Genomic DNA, 16,366 nt, shown 5'->3' with positions numbered 1-16,366 from the left:
AGATCACGACTACTCAGGTGAGTAATCCACCCCACCAAACAGACCAGGATTTTTTAATACTTTGTTTCATTACCACCTAGAGGTCTCTTCCAAGATTGGGGCTCCAGAGTGTTGGCAGCCAAACAGGAGTAAGAGAGTCCCTGCCTGAACAAGCTTACAGTCCAAACAGACAAGACAAAGGGTTAGAACGGAAGGACTGAGAAGTACAAGTGATTTGCCCAACATTACACAGCAATTTAGTAACTGAGCTGGGAATAGAAAACTGGCCTCCCAATTCCCAGTCCAGTACTTTATCCATAAGACCACACAACCTATTGGGTTAGTTTATGATTTTTGAATCATACATTACAATTCCCCTTTGACTTTGTATTTGTGAATGGGCAAGTTATTGAAATGTACAAGAATCTCACACACTTGTATATACTGAACCGAAGAATGGAGCAATGTGTACACACACCAGAGCTTCCTTAACAGCAGGGAACAATTCTGCACTAGAGGGGGAAAAACCCTTTTCATTGTTAATTTCCACAAATGGGATTAAGCCTGACTGGGCCTTAAACTTTCCCATTAGAAGTAATGTGGAACATAGGCAAAAGTAATGATAAAAACTGTCATACACACATATATACATATACAAACATATAGACACACACACATATACACTTTTCCTCCCAGTCACTGATTACAGATTAGTTCCACGGGCACACTTTAAAAACTCCCTTCTGCGGATTGTTAGGTTGCACTCTCACAACTCTGCTGCAGTCATTGCAAAGTATATTAATCACAGCTCCTCTTAGTGAGAAGACAATGTACAAGAGAAAAGACATTAAATGTATAGCTCTGTGGGAAACTCTTTTCCTGGCCTGGGAAATTTTAAAAATTTAGGGAGGAAACATCCCATTCTAAATCGGACAAAAAGTTGAAATCTTGAAAATTTTCAAGAACCAACAATGTGAAAAAATTGATTTGGATAATTTCAAAATGTTTTGTTATTATTTGGACTTCTTTTTTACTGTAATTAGTTGAATTGCAAAAACAAAGTCATTTCAAACAAAAAAACATTTTTCATCTTAATTTTTTTTTAAAGTATCCAAATTGTCAAAACAGCCCATTAGAACAATTTCAAAACATTCCTCTTCTCCCCTTAAGTTTCTTCTAAACAACACATTCATCAAAATCTATCCTTTCCCATTAACAGTTTTGGATTTGATGAAGTGCCGTTTTCTGACAAAATGCATTTTCAAAAAATTCCTAACCAGCTCCTTTTAAAAGTAAAGTCTGAAAATATTTGTTTTTTTACTTCTTTATTTCAAAGTCTACTTAGTTAAGATTCATAAAACAAATGTAAGAGACACAGATCTATTCCACTAACTCTGTGCTATGTACTTTATGATGCTGATGGCCAGCCATCATATGTCATGCAAGTAAAAAACTTAGCTCATCTGACAAATTGTCTTCCTCCACATTCTGTGTTCATTTTCTTCTCTTCACTCCAAGTTTTCTCTATCTATGACCTGTCCCCAACTCCACAGACTACAGAGGGGTCTCCTCTTCTCTTATATCACGGGTGGGCAAACCTTTTGGCCCGAGTGCCACATCAGGGAATAGAAACTGTATGGCAGGTGTGGGAGGGGATGAGGGCTCTGTTTGGCGGTGCAGGCTCTGTGGTGGGGCTGGGGATGAGGAGTTTGGGGTGTAGAAGGGTGCTCTGGGTTGGGACCGAGGGGTTTGGAGAGCGGGAGGGGGATCAGGGCTGGGGCAGAGGGATAGGGCGTGGGGAGAAGCTCAGGGGTGCAGGCTCCGAGCGGCGCTTACCTCAAGTGGCTCCCGGAAGCAGTGGCATGTCCCTTCTCCGGATCCAATGTGGAGGCATGGCCAGGCAGCTCTGCATGCTGCTCCATCCGGAGGCACTGCCCATGCAGCTCCCATTGGAACTCCCTTTGGAACACTTAGGAGCCAGAGGGGTGCCATGGCGCAGCTTCCGGGAACCACGTGTTGTGGCCCTGACCCTGCGCCCTGGCTGGGACAGCCCCCCAACCCAGCGCCCCGGCTGGAACAGGACCGAGCCGTGTGGTGTAGCTCCAACCCTGCGCCCCAGCCGGAGCGGGGCCGAGCTACATGGTCCGGCCCCTGAGAACCAGCGCCCCAGCTGGAGCACCGGAGCGGAGCCGAGCCGCGTGGTGCGGCCCCTGACCCCGCTCCCCAGCAGGAGCTCACAGGCTGGGTTAGAACGGGTTGCGGGCCATATCCAGCCTACGGGCTGTAGTTTTCCCACCCCAGTCCTATATGGTATACCAAGACTTAGCAGAATTTGACTTTTTTGAATATAATTTTACATTATCAATTTTTATTTCAAGTGGTTTTTTCCGATTTTAATTTTCAAAGCTGTGCAAATTACGGGGGAGGAGGTCAGCCAATAGTTATTTAATGACAGTGGACACTGATGAGATTCAAAATGTTAAAACTTTGTAACAATTAAAATGTCACAACAGATGATCAGCATCACATGTCAAAATATACAAAGTAAATATCCTTAATAGGTTAAAAAAAATTCTGAGGCAGCATTTTTTTTTTTACTTTGACGATCTGTAAATTTTGATTACTATTGATAGAAATATTTTTTCGTTGGTTTGTGTGTGGAAAGTGAAATTGATGTTTACTGATATTTACCAATAAAAATCTAATCCTTCCAAGCACAGGCATTACTCAGCGCTTAAAGAGAGCTCTTCAGGCAAAGACAAAATGCAAGCCTCTAGGAAGTATATAGCATAACTTAAAGTTAAGCAATGCACTTAAGTGCTTTGCTCAGTGGTGATGTACTGTTTAATCAGGATTTAAGGCCTGTGAGAAGATTAGGTCTCCAGAGACTGGAACTCCTGGAAACACAAACTCTGCTGTTAATTCATTCTGACTCAGAAGTCTGACTCCTGGCTGGGTGCTGGACAGCTTCATAGCTTTGACACTGGATATGTTTCCTGTATTAGAAATCCTAACTCAAAACCGACCTTAAAAGCTTTTTTTTTTTTTTAAAGACATTAAGCAAATATCCTGCTGAAACACTGCTCGAAGTCTTGAAAACTGTTAACTTGATTTATGTGTGAAAAGAGAAATACAAACAGAGTAAGCTTACCACCGATAGATAAGCTATTACAGACACCGCTTAACATACCACAGCATCACCCACCTGAAATATGTTAGCTAGAAGCTGTATCACCTTTTCTCTGGAGATGGGTCAGGAGAGAGGGAAAAAATAAAATAAAGAGATGACTTTGCTGCAATCTTGAAAGCACTTTTTTCTTCTCATTATTCTAAGTGTGTCAATTATGAACAGGATCTCAACTTTGTATATGATTTATACTTTCTAGGAGCGAAAAATCTTTGCCCAAGTTTAATTGAAGAAAGGACAAAAAAGGTAACTCCACATATAGCAATGAAACAGCAAATGTTTGGCTACTTAACAATCAGACATTCCCTCCTCCCACACTCACCCTCAAAAAATACTTAAAAGTCCAGCAAGAATACCTTCCCCCTCCCCCGCAAAAGGTTTCAGCCCAACAAACTTGGAAGAATTTCCTTTTGCTTTGTTTCCCAAATATCACTACCATGTCCCACCTCTTCTCCTAAAGCTTTTCACCCGAAGGGATATACACTGGGTGATAGCATTTGATAGCAGACTCTGCTGCTTAAATCCATACATAAGCAGACAGTTAGAAGCAAAAGCTGCACTAAGGCACTGTAAAGGAGCTTAACAATGTACATTTCTTGGAGTCTGACACATGGAAGCAGTTGGAAAAGGACAACCTCCAAAACCAGCACAATCTCCCGAGACCTCTGACATGTTGGCCAGGTGAAGAATAAAGAAAAGAGGGGTATATAGGGACATGGGGCTTATGCCTGAGCTCCCGGCGTAAGCAACAGCTGAGGAGGGGGGAAATATCTCTGACTTGTTACAGTAATGTGAGCCAGCAACAGGAACAGAAGGGGTTATCCAAGGAAAAACTCAGTACTATGCTGAGGTAACAGAGGCACAGACCGAGTACCCTGGCCTAAGAGAAATGGCAATAGTCCTGAAGCAGGGCCTCCACAGGAAGAGACTGGAAATATAGGGTACATGGAAAGTTTCCAGTAGAAAAATCTAATTGAGTAAAACAAAACAAAACACAAACAGAAGGCTAACGAGCAGAGGCCCACCAAAAAAACCCCTCCAACCCTGTGAGATTTGGGTTTACAGGTTTACATTAACCCAGTTCCTGTGAGTTTTGGGGTCTGAAAGAACCCTGAGACTGTAAGCAAGCTCAGCTGGAACTGCCAGGTTTTGCAGTGGCTTTCGCCCAGAACTCCAGGTCAGACCAGGCTTGCAAATCTCAGTCAATTTGCTCCAAGTTCTGGGTTTGAAATGAACATATCCCACAGCTCTAATAAAGAGTCTGTCTGGGGGAAAGTGAATTTAGGGATTGTAAGGTGGCTTCTGCTAGTCTTCCTTCCCTATCAACTCCCTCTTTCTTACCCGTATGGCTAATTCAGGGAATACATGCCTGAAGCAGTCAGGAGATTCCCATGATTTAGTCTGGCAACCATGGAGAAAGGTTATCAGCCATTTTTAAATGATTTAGAGAGCCAAGCCAGCTGGGCAGCTGGTGCCATTTTTCAAAGGTGAGAAACAGAGGAGTGAAACTTACCTTTCTACAGTAATAAGGATTAGTGGTCTGGGAGTCTGGCACTCCTCCCTCATTAAAAGATAGGAGACAAAGTGATAGACAGGTAATTACCTAGAAGGAGCCCGAGGGAAATTCCAGGAGACTCCATTAGAATGCTTCAACTGGTCTGTATGTTTCTGCTTGTCTCTTAGTATCAATTGAAGCGCCCCAGAAAAGTAACCAGAAAGGTCCATTGCTTTGTTTCAGAAGGTAATCAGTCACCCAGTAGGGGCCCTTCTAATAAAGGATTTGCTTTCTTCCCCACCGTCCGCAGCATGGTAGCAAGCATGGGACAGAGCTGCTCCAGGCAGATTTGCCTACCTGCAGTTTGTCATTTGGTCAGCAAGTTATACCCTGCAGTATCTGCACTTAGTCTGAGGTTTTACATTTTGCACCAAACATCAGTCTATGGGACTATGGATACCCCTGAATCACAGAGCTAATGATTCATTTAGGAATCAGTTATCGTAGGATACAGAGAGCTAAAGACTTAACAATAGGCTTTCCAAAGGAGCCTAAAGGAATTAGGTGTTCAAATCAACTTGGCTCTCAATGGAACTTGGGCACTTAACTCCCTTAGCATCCCCTGAAAGTCGCAGCAGGAAGTAACAACATTTAAAAACATGTTCTAAAATGTTCTAAAAATCATCTGAAGAAGTGAGCTGTAGCTCACGAAAGCTTATGCTCTAATAAATTGGTTAGTCTCTAAGGTGCCACAAGTCCTCCTTTTCTTTTTGCGAATACAGACTAACACGGCTGTTACTCTGAAACCTGTTCTAAAATAGGTTCATCTAAAATGCTTGTAAGGATAGAAACTGTTTTGCAACCATTAACTTGCATGGCACTGGGGATATGGAATATAAACCATATTCCAAGAAGTGGAAAGATAGGTGAGGATTACATGAGGTCACACCACCATTTATGGCCATGGAATTTATTACATAGAGGCTCACACATACCATATTCTGGCACTTCTGCCTGGAACTAGAAGCATTTAAATACATGAAAAACAAGTTCAGTTGGAAGGAAGCATAGCCTAGTAGATAGGGCACTGGATTTGGGCTCAGGAAACCCGGGTTCAATTGTTGACTCTGCCACCAGTCTCCTAGGTGACCTTCGGCAAGTCACATCCACCCATGCCTCACTTTCCTCATATGTAAAAAAGGGATAATGTTACTGATTTCCCTTTGTAAACCACTTTGACATCTACTGATAAAAATTGCTATGTAAGATCTAGGTCGGGGAGGGCAAACTACAGCCTGCGAGCCAGATCCAGCCCCCCAGGGCTTTGGATCTGGCCCATGGGATTGTCACCCCCGTGGCGCCGCACCGCTCCGGGAAGCGGTCACACCATGTCCCTGCAGCCCCTGGGGGTGGGGGAGCAGAGAACTCCACATGCTGCTCTTGCCTGTGGGTACCTCCAGCAAAGCTCCCATTGGCCAGGGATGGGTTGCCACGGCCAATGGAGCTTCAGGGGAGGTACCCACAGGCGAGGGAAACACTTGGAGCCTTCTGCACCCCCACAACTCCCAGGGGCCGCACAGGGATGTGGTGCAGGCCACTTCCCGGAGTGGCGTGGTATGGCACGACACGGGCTGGGACAGGCACGCATGGGGACCTCCCTGGCCCCGGTGCAGGCTGCTGCCACCCAGGAGCCGCTCTAGGTAAGCGGCGCTGGGCCGGAGCCTGAACCCCTCCTGCACCCCGCACCTCAACTCCCTGCCCTGAGCCCCCTGCCACATCCCACACCCCTCCTGCACCCCAACCCCCTTCCCTGAGCCCCTTCACACCCCTCCTCTGCCCCAACCCCTTGCCCTGAGCTCCTTCCTGCACACCGCACTCCATCCCTGCACCCAAACCGCCTGCCCCAGCCCTGCAAGCCATTTCCCCACCCAGATGTGGCCCTCGGGCCAAAAAGTTTGCCCACCCCTGATCTAGGTATTACAATTATTACCCAATCTTTTCCAAATCTCAAGGAAAGATGTGATTCAAATGTAGAGTTATTCAAATGCAGGTGATTTTACCTGAACCAGTATTTTGCCCAATGGGAGTCCTTTCTTCTTCCCTGGAGACATAATGGATGATGGAGCAAGAGATTACAAATGACCAAAGAGGACCTGGGGTGGAGGGCAAGGGCCAAGGAGCTAAGCTAATGCAGAGAAGTCATCATTCCACCAATGCACTGAGCATCTTTTAAAAAAAATATGTTTCTACTAACATTTTAAGCAAACCTTTTCCTCCGGTTGCTCAAAACTAGCTCTCTGTCCTACACATAGAAATAGGCACAGGACAGGACTGTATGCATGAATGAACATACACAGAAGCCTCTCTTTGCATGAGTACATTGAAGAGGATGGAAAACCATCGCGATCAACTTGGAGATGATCTAAGAAAATAAAAATTCCACACTGACAAGCTTATTCTAAGCTTCCCCTCCTTTCCCACCTGCTCCAAAAGAGGTTTAACAGGCAAGACACCTAAAGCGGGCAGATAACAATTACCTTTTACCTCTCTGAAGAGGCCGCCGCCAATTAGCACATTCCTGGAGCTTCTAATTCAGGCAAGAAAAAAAAAGGGGGGGGGGGGGAGTGAGCTGGGATTGATGTCTCTGTCTGTAACACACAGTATTTCCTAAGAGAGAGAAAAAACAGAAAAGGGGAAGGTAAATATCAGCTCTCTCATCCTTTGAAGGTGCAGCAGATTACAACAACTCCTCAGCATAGCTATAGTCCCTCCCTACTTCTCCACCCCAAAATAGCCATCTGTGGCTGTACTGATTTGCTTGCCATGCCAAGGTCCAGAATGTGTAGGCCAAGTCAACTGCTAATAATTATTAAAAAAAAGAGCATGGATTGAGCTGAACTGTCAGATATCTTATCCAAACCAAACGTTTGTGGGGGCATGGGGAGGGGGGAGGTGTTGTGTTCTAAAGAGCAAGATAGTGATCCTAAAATAACCTACAACAGGATAATTGCAAGGGAGATGCCAAAATATACCTGAGTATTCATTCAAATGAATTTGCCTCATTCACGTTCAGGTCCATTTCTTTAAAACATTCACATTAGCTGCTTTTTCTGGCAAAACAACAGTAGCACATTTTAAAGTCACACGCCCAAGTGTCCACACACGTGCGTGCACACACACACAGACTTTTAAAATCACACATACAAATGCTTGTGTGCTCATCCCATCAAAGAACATTAATACCAACACGTGATGCATCTGAATAACCACTGCACCAATTATAAATATTTTTATTTTTTATTTTCATTCCAATGTATACAAACACCCAGGAACTCCAAATCCAGGTTATGTTCTTTGACAAATACTTTAAAATACAACCCAAAAAGATGAGGAACAACCAATAACCCTTCTCCAGACTGAAGAAGCCAGTTCACAAAACAGAAACTTTCCCAACTCAGCTCCCATAAAAGCTTAATCCCTCCCCTCAGAGGGTCTCTGGCCCCATCTGCCACAACTGGATGTCCAAGGAAGGTCATCTAAGGCTTTGTCTACACTAGCACTTTTGTCGGTCAGGGGTGTGAAGAAACAGCCCCCTGTTGCACACAAGTTTCCCCAAGAAAGGCGCTGGTGTAGACAGCACTATGTCAGCTTGAGACGCTCTCCTGCCGACACAGGGCTTGGCTACACGTGCGAGTGCATTAAAGGAGCCCTGAGTGCACTAGGTCACTACCCGTCCACACTGGCAAGGCACATAGAGCGCTCCTGGTACTCCACCTCGGCAAGAGGAATAACGTTTGGTGCGCCCCCACTGAAGCGCCACAGCGCCAGTGTGGACACTCTGGTCTGTTAATGCGCTCTGATCGGCCTCCAGAAGTGTCCCACAATGCCTATTCTAGCCACTCTGGTCATCACTTTGAACTCTACTGCCCTGCCCTCAGGTGACCAACCATCAGACCCACCCTTTAAATTCTCTGAGAATTTTGAAAATCCCCTTCCTGTTTGCTCAGCCAGGTGTGGAGTGCTCTCAGCGAAATCTTTCCAGGTGACCATGCCTCCACGCGCCAGGCGATCCCCAGTATGGAGCAATGGTGAGGTGCTGGACTTCATCAGTGTTTGGGGAGAGGAAACTGTCCAGTCCCAGCCGTGCTCCAGCCATAGGAATTACGATACCTTTGGGCAGATATCAAGGGACATGATGGAAAGGGGCCATGACCGGGACGCATTGTAGTGCAGGGTTAAAGTGAAGGAGCTGCAGAATGCCTACCACAAAGCCCACGAGACAAACAGCTGCTCCGGTGCTGCCCCTGAGACCTGCCATTTCTACAAAGAGCTGGACGCGATACTTGGGGGTGACCCCACTTCCACTCCAAGTACCACCAGGGACACTTCAGAGCCCAGTTCAACAAGGCAAGAGAAGGAGCAAAGCAGGAGCGAGGGTGCTGAGGCTGAGGAAGACACCCCGGAATCCCTAGATACATGCAGCCAGGAGCTGTTCTCAAGCCAGGAGGAAGGTAGCTAGTCGCAGCAGCCGGTGCTTGAGGAAGGACAAACACCAGAGGAGGTGCCCGGTAAGCAGCTTTTATTTTGGGAAGGAAGTTATTTGGTGTGGGCTCTCTGGGCGAGGAGGGTTAGGGCTGCATGCATGCCTAGATGCGGAATAGGGCGTTGATGTGCTCTCTCACATCGCAATAATTGGCCTCAGTGATCTCTTCAAAGGTCTCATCCAGAACTTGGGCAATGCACTTGTACGGGTTTCTCAGGAGAGCCACTGTGGTCCTTGTCCCAGTAAAGCTAACTTGTCTGTGCCACAGTGCTGTGAGGGGCGGGGGAACCATTGCTGCACACAGACAAGCTGCATATGGGCCAGGGCGGAAGCCGCATTGCAGTAGAAGTCCCTCCCTTGCTTCCCAGGTCACCCTCAGCAGCAAGATATCTTCCAGGACAAACTCCTGTGGAAAATGTGGGGACAGTGTTCAGTACAGGGGCCCCCTGCAGTTGTTGGCTCTCCTCAAGGCACAGAAACCCAGAGGACAGTACAGCCATGAAACAATCAATCACACTTGACCCTGTGCTTACTTACCATTTTGGGGCTCCTGTGGGTTGTGCGCGCTTGCTTTGGGATGGGCAAATTATGCTATTGAGTAGACTGTGCTTGCCCTTTACAGATGCAACCTTGAGATCTCAGCCGTTCATGTTATCACCAGCCAAAAGACTCCAAAGAATCAGAAAGAGGCCACATTGAAGCAAGGAAGACATGTTGCATGAAGTAATGCAGCATTCAAGTAATGAAAATCAAAAAGTGCAGAAGTGGCAGGACAGTGAAAGGAGGATCCGCCAGCAGAATGAGGAGTGCCGGCACAAAAACGCGGTGCTCGGGCAGCAAAGCACGGATCGGCTGATAAGCATAATGGAGTGCAAAGCAGACTCTATCCAGGCGCTTGTAGCCATGCAGGTGAAGCACTACCAAGCCCGTGCCCCCCTGCAGCCCTTGTCCCAAAACTCTTTCCCTTGTGCCCCCATGTCACCTCCAACCCACTTTCCCTTGTGCCCCCATATCACCTCCAACTCACTTTCCCCAACATCCGGGTTCCAATGTTCCCTCTAATTTTTGACAGGCCATGTGCAAAAAAAATTTCTTCTGTGCAAATTGTTGTACTTCTGTGCAAATTTTTGTGTGCGCGGTGTTTTCCCATGTATGCGGGGTTTAGGATCTGTGTGTGCGCATATGCGCACAGCTTAGAGGGAACAGTGGTTCTTACCACCACCAGCTGCCTCCAACACCTGTAGCTTCACCACCCAGCCCTAAAAAGTATGACCCTTACGCACTGCACTCAACCCCCATCACTATGCAGTATAGCCATCCTGAAGTGCTGCACTCATTGCACAACACTCCAAACAGGAAGACTGAGCATGATAACAGGACATACGCAAATCTGTGATTGTACTGTTCCCCACCCCACCCCACCCCCTTGCCCTGTTTCCCAAGCAGTTGTGTTTCTTTTCAATAAATGAATTTTCTTTTCAATAAATGGAATTTTTGGCTTTGAAAACATTCTTTATGATTGCATAAGTAAAAGATACCTTAGCCCAGGAAAGAAACAGGCACTGCAAGTCAGCATAGCAAACACAGATTTCTACTAACATTGGAACCACTGCACTTCACTCCCGTGCAGGGCACCAGACATTACTGGTGACTTTCAGCCTCAAATTGCTCCCTCAAAGCATCCCTAATCCTTGCAGCTCCACGCTGGGCCCCTCTAATAGCCCTGATCTGGAGGCTGAATTTGAACAGGCAGAGGTGTTGAACCTCCGAGTTCCATGCCTGAGTGAATCGTTCACCCTTCCCTTCACAAATGTTTTGGAGGGTACAGCACACAGATATAACTGCAGAGATGCTGTCATCGGCCAGGTCCAGCTTCCCATACAGAGAGCGCCAGCGGCCCTTTAAACGGCCAAAAGCACACTCCACAGTCATTCTGCACTGGCTCAGCCTGTTGTTGAACCTCTCCTTGCTGCTGTCAAGGCTCCCTGTGTAGGGTTTCATGAGCCATGGCATTAAAGTGTCAGCAGGGTCTCCAAGGATCACAATGGGCATTTCGACTTCCCCTACGGTGATCTTCTGGTCTGGGAAAAAAGTCCCGGCTTGCAGCTTCCTGAACAGGCCAAAAGATGCATGCGTCATGCGCCTTTCCATGCCAGCCTGCGTTAATGTCAATGAAACGCCCATGGTGATCCACAAGTGCCTGGAGAACCATAGAGAAATAGCCCTTCCGATTAGCGTACTCGGAGGCTAGGTGGACTGGTGCCAGAATTGGAATATGAGAGCCATCTATCACCCCTCCACAGTTATTGAAACCCATGTGTGCAAAGCCATCCACAATGTCAGGCACGTTACCCCGAGTCACGGGTCTTCTGAGCAGGATGCAATTAATGACCCTGCAAACTTGCATCAACACGATTCCAACGGTCTACTTTCCCACTCCAAACTGGTTTGCGACAGAACAGCAGCTGTCTGGAGTTGCCAGCTTCCAGATTGCAATAGCCACCTGCTTCTCCACCATCAGGGCAGCTCTCAATCTCGTGTTCTTGAGCCGCAGGGTGGGGACGAGCTCATCACAGAGTCCCATGAAAGTGGCTTTTCTCATCCGAAAGTTCTGCAGCCACTGTTCATCATCCCAGACTTGCATGACAATGTGATCCCACCACTCAGTGCTTGTTTCCCGAGCCCAAAAACAGCGTTCCACAGTGGTGAGCATGTCCGTGAATGCCACAAACAAACTCGTGTCATTTGCATTACTTGAGTCGATATCGTCGGAGCCCTCACTGTCACTTCGGATCATAAGGAATAACTCAACTGCCAAACGTGACATGCTGGCAAGACTCGTCAGTATACTCCCCAGCAGTTCAGGCTCCATTCCCGCAGACCAAAAGGGAAGACAGAGCGCGCACTACAAAAAACGTTCAAAGATGGTGCCAAATGTGGACGGAAGCACAGGGATTGCTGCGATGCGAACCAATGCATCATGGGGTGTTGGGACAAGACCCAGAATGCCCCGCACCCCCGCCTCCTTCCCACAAGCCACAGTGCCAGAATGGGAAGAGGTGCTCTGTGGGATAGCTGCCCATAATGCACTGCTCCCAATGCCGCTGCAAGTGTCGCAAATGTGGCCACGCCAGTGTGCTTGCAGCTGTCAGTGTGGACAGACTGCAGCGCTTTCCTTGCTGCGCTCTACGAAGGCTGGTTTAACTCAAAGCGCTCTACATCTGCAAATATAGCCATGCCCATAGCTACCACCGCTCATTGTGGGTGGTTTAATTATGCAGGTGGGAGAGCTCTCTCCCGCTGGCATAGAGCTGCTACACAGGAGACCTTACAGCAGCACAGCTGCAGTGGTACAGCTGTGCCACTGTAAGGTCCGTAGCGTAGACATAGCCTTAGGCAGGCTAAGCATAACCCTTCGCTGAAAGAGAAACTTAAAACGAGGAACCCAATGCTCAGCCTCAGTCTCCACCACCTAATAAGCTTCTCAGAGTTTCACTCATTTCTGTTATCCCAGCCAGGACTCTTGCCCTCCACATACCACTGTCAGAAAGAGAGGAGTTTACAGCCTGTCCCATTCCTTCCCCCACAGCTACCACCAATGTTAGGGAGTACTCTAAGGTGTCTCAGATTTCATGGTCCTCTTTCTCTCACTAGTGGCTAGCCTCAAATGAAAGGCAAACAAGTTGAGGGCGGGGGGGGGGGGAGGGTGAGGGGAAGGGGAAGGGAAATTAAAGAGATACATATGAAATAAATTTGCCTGATTAATATATTTGAGGAAATGGCCAACTGCTCTCTGCCCTTCTCTGACCAAGGTTTTATTTAAAGAATTTTCCCTGGAAAATCTGAGTATGAATTGAACACAGAAGAAACTAAGATTACCCTTTTCCCCAACAAGAAAAAACAAATGCATCTAATACCGAACAGTGGCTAACTGTGCCACTTGATTCTCATCTCTCTAAAGAAGTCATTTTTATCTGATGCTGGGGAACCTAACAGGGAGAAAAGGGAAGTCAATCTCATCATAAGGAAATCTGTTCTTAAAACCATTCAATGCACAGTACAGTTTCTCCAATTCCAAAAGGGCACAGCTTCTGCATCTGCCAGGGGGACTAAACCCCCACTCTTCACCCTTTTCTACCTTCGAGGCAGACTTAAAGGTGCAAGGATAATTTTGACCAGCTTCCCCTCTAGATACGTGAGGGCCTAAAAAAGAATTCACTAAGCAACAACGGTAGTGTAAATAAACAATGAAAACCTCAACAAAGATCCTGGAGGAAAAGACACAGAGACTGCACGCGACAGGAGAGAGAGAGATAAAGAACAAACAAGATCAGTGGCACAAAATGTCTCCTGTTGTGCCCTGCTACATCTGCCCATTGAAGTACCCAGACAAAATAAACCAGTGATCCAGAATGATAGATCCTGAGATACAAAAGAATCATCTAAACCTCCCCAACGGCAGACTCTCCCACATAGTAGAAAAGCACAATTGTATACAGTTTCCCGATTTGCATCTCTTCTACACATCAGGTACCATGGCTGTTTGCACTAAATTGCCTTTAACCAATTTCAGACAATAAGTACAGTACTCAAAATGTGACACTTTTTCATGCAAAGGGGAGTAGGCTTAGAGCCCTGATTGTGGAGAACTGAAAAGAAACGACCCTCAATGAACTGGTTGTGACACATGTACTTCCTGAGGCAATGCACTAATCAATATTTACTGACAGACGCACCACAGACCATGTCGGGAAAGACAGCAAAACAAATACACACACACACACACACACATTTTGCATTCATCAGTGATACAAATCAAATACATCCTTCTTTCCTTTTTCATTATTAAATCAAAGACACGCTTTAGGCAGCATTATGATTAAAAGTCTGTACGGACGATAAAAAAAACACCACAGACACCAGTCAGGTGGAGCCAGTTAGGAGTTGCTATACTAGTTAAATGTCATCATATGTTTTAAATACATATTATATATCAAAATCATACACAGTTTCACTCTTCTAAAACAGAAAAGGGACTTGACCCTTGGTCTTCCACATACTGGGTAAGTATCCTAACCACTCAGCTATTGGCTATTCTAGATTTTTTGGGGGTGGGGTGGTGTGGGGGGAGACACAGGGAGGAGGCATCTCTTGTTTTCACAATTCCATCCTGGTCCAAATGGTTTCCTGATGAATGGTTCCCCTAAACTCATCCTTTTGCAGGAAAAGCTTTGGATCAGAATTTTCAACAAAAACCAGTTTTCTCAAACATTTTCCGACCAGTTCTAGTCACAAGCCCCACTAAGGGCCACAATCAGGACTCAACAAGCACTGCTCTTACAGAGATATCTATAGTCCTCTTCCCACCACCACCATGAACAAAAAGAGAAATGGGACCTATGGAAAAGCAAAACATCTGCAAAGCTCTCTCGTTATCCTCCTTTGCCATAATGCTTACAAAAAAACTTGACGCAGAGAAAAAAGGGAATTCTGTGTAGTATTTCTTTTTATAAACATCATATTCCCCCTCGGGTTATCTGTGTGGTATTAACTTGCTTGCATGCCAGGAGTCCAGGCAGCTGGCAAGTGAGGCACAGCCAAACCAAGAATTCCCAAAAGTCATAAAATACATTTTTCATATTCTTTTTTATTTCATTGATAAATATATACAGATTTAAGGACAAATTGTCACTGGGCTTAAATGTCATAACTCACTCTTTCCAGCGGCGTAACACAATGCCAAAAACTCTGAAGAACGTAGTGCCACGTGAGACTCAAATCTTGGCATACCTAATAGTGCCTCAAGAAGTTGCCTTGTTACCATGGCAATTTACAACGCCCAGGAGTCACTTTATAATGGTGTTGCTGTGGTAACCACTGCTTGGTGAGGCCATGGCAGCTTTGTAGCAGCTTGGGCCGCAGGAGGGTTGCGGGCATGGGGCTTACACCCTGCGCCTTTTTGGCCCCATGTGTGCGCGTGAGGAGCTGCCATTAAGCCCTGTGCCTGCCTTATGTTTGGCCCCCGACCCTCCCATGCTGGGCTGGGTAGTGGCTCCAGCTCCTGGGTTCACCTGCTGCTTCTTCACTGTAAATAAGGACAGCTTTTAGAAGCTATTCAATTAAACATTGGGAAGCCTATTTTGTGATTTATGCCTCACCAGTCAAAAACCTCAGGAGCAACCAGTAGCCAGGAGTTAAATCAAAAGGAGGCTGTAAAAGGAAATGAAACAATGGCAAAGACAAGAGTCTTTGAGGGAACAATTTGGAGAACACGCCTTCTGGCTCCACCCATCCCAGAATGGATGACTCTTCCCAAGGGTCAGCCAAGGGAGTCTGCTGCACCCAGAGAAGTTGCTTCTCCATGCCAGTTAGATGAGCTGAGAGGAACTTACACCTTAAACTTTCTTTGCTAGCTGTTGTAAATATGACCCAAGAGGCCTTTTATTGTTTTTATCCTTTGCTCTTCACGCTTTGTACCTTAGAGGAATGAATAAATGATGCTTTGTTTTGATGATGCTATTTGTGTCACCACATACTTAAGACATGCCTGCACGACAACAGCCACACTGGTACAGCTACGGTGTTGTACCACCATAGTACAGACGCTTCCTCCGTTGATAGAAGGGGTTTTCCTGATGCAGTAGTTAACCCACTTCTCTGAGCGGTGATGCTTAGGTTGAAAGAAGAATTGTTCCATGAACCTAGCTAGATCTACAGTGTGGGTTAGGTTGAACTAATTAGGCTGCACAGGGCACAACATTTTTCACAGCCCTGAATGATGTAGATCTAGACATTAGACTATGCCTTATTACGGTCACAGGCGCCTGAAGGTAAACTATTACAGGTGGCAAACCCAAGTCGAGCTTGTGTTATTAACTCAGTTGGAAACTGGGTGGCTGCAGCCCAGATATCCTGTCAGAGGGACTGGACTAGTGACGTGCAGGAAGGCAGGCTTGTCACCTCAGAGCTACATTCCACAGGGACTAAAGCGGTCTAAGGCATAGTTCACCCTGCAGCCATGAAACGTGACTCCCCCATGTCTGTCTCCAACTATTATCACTGGTCTTCTACTTCCAGTGTGAACACGGGTGGGGGGGGGGGTGGGAGTGGGGACACGACACCATCTTCTTGTTCTGTTTGTACAGCACCTACCACAATGCAG

The 16,366-nt window shown here is 46.4% G+C and overlaps 1 protein-coding gene across 1 annotated transcript in view; it reads right to left on the bottom strand.

Annotated features, from left to right (window-relative positions):
• Nucleotides 1-16,366, bottom strand: part of ZMIZ1 (zinc finger MIZ-type containing 1) — a 472,315-nt gene that overhangs the window by 393,593 nt on the left and 62,356 nt on the right. The window contains 1 exon segment of the mRNA XM_073353233.2: nucleotides 7,199-7,328. The gene's annotated coding sequence lies outside the window, so the exon portion shown is untranslated.

Source organism: Lepidochelys kempii, chromosome 7, assembly GCF_965140285.1.
Source record: "Lepidochelys kempii isolate rLepKem1 chromosome 7, rLepKem1.hap1, whole genome shotgun sequence".
Taxonomy (NCBI): domain Eukaryota; kingdom Metazoa; phylum Chordata; order Testudines; family Cheloniidae; genus Lepidochelys; species Lepidochelys kempii.
Note: the sequence above shows the minus strand (reverse complement) of the source record. Positions and strands in the feature narration are given on the sequence as shown.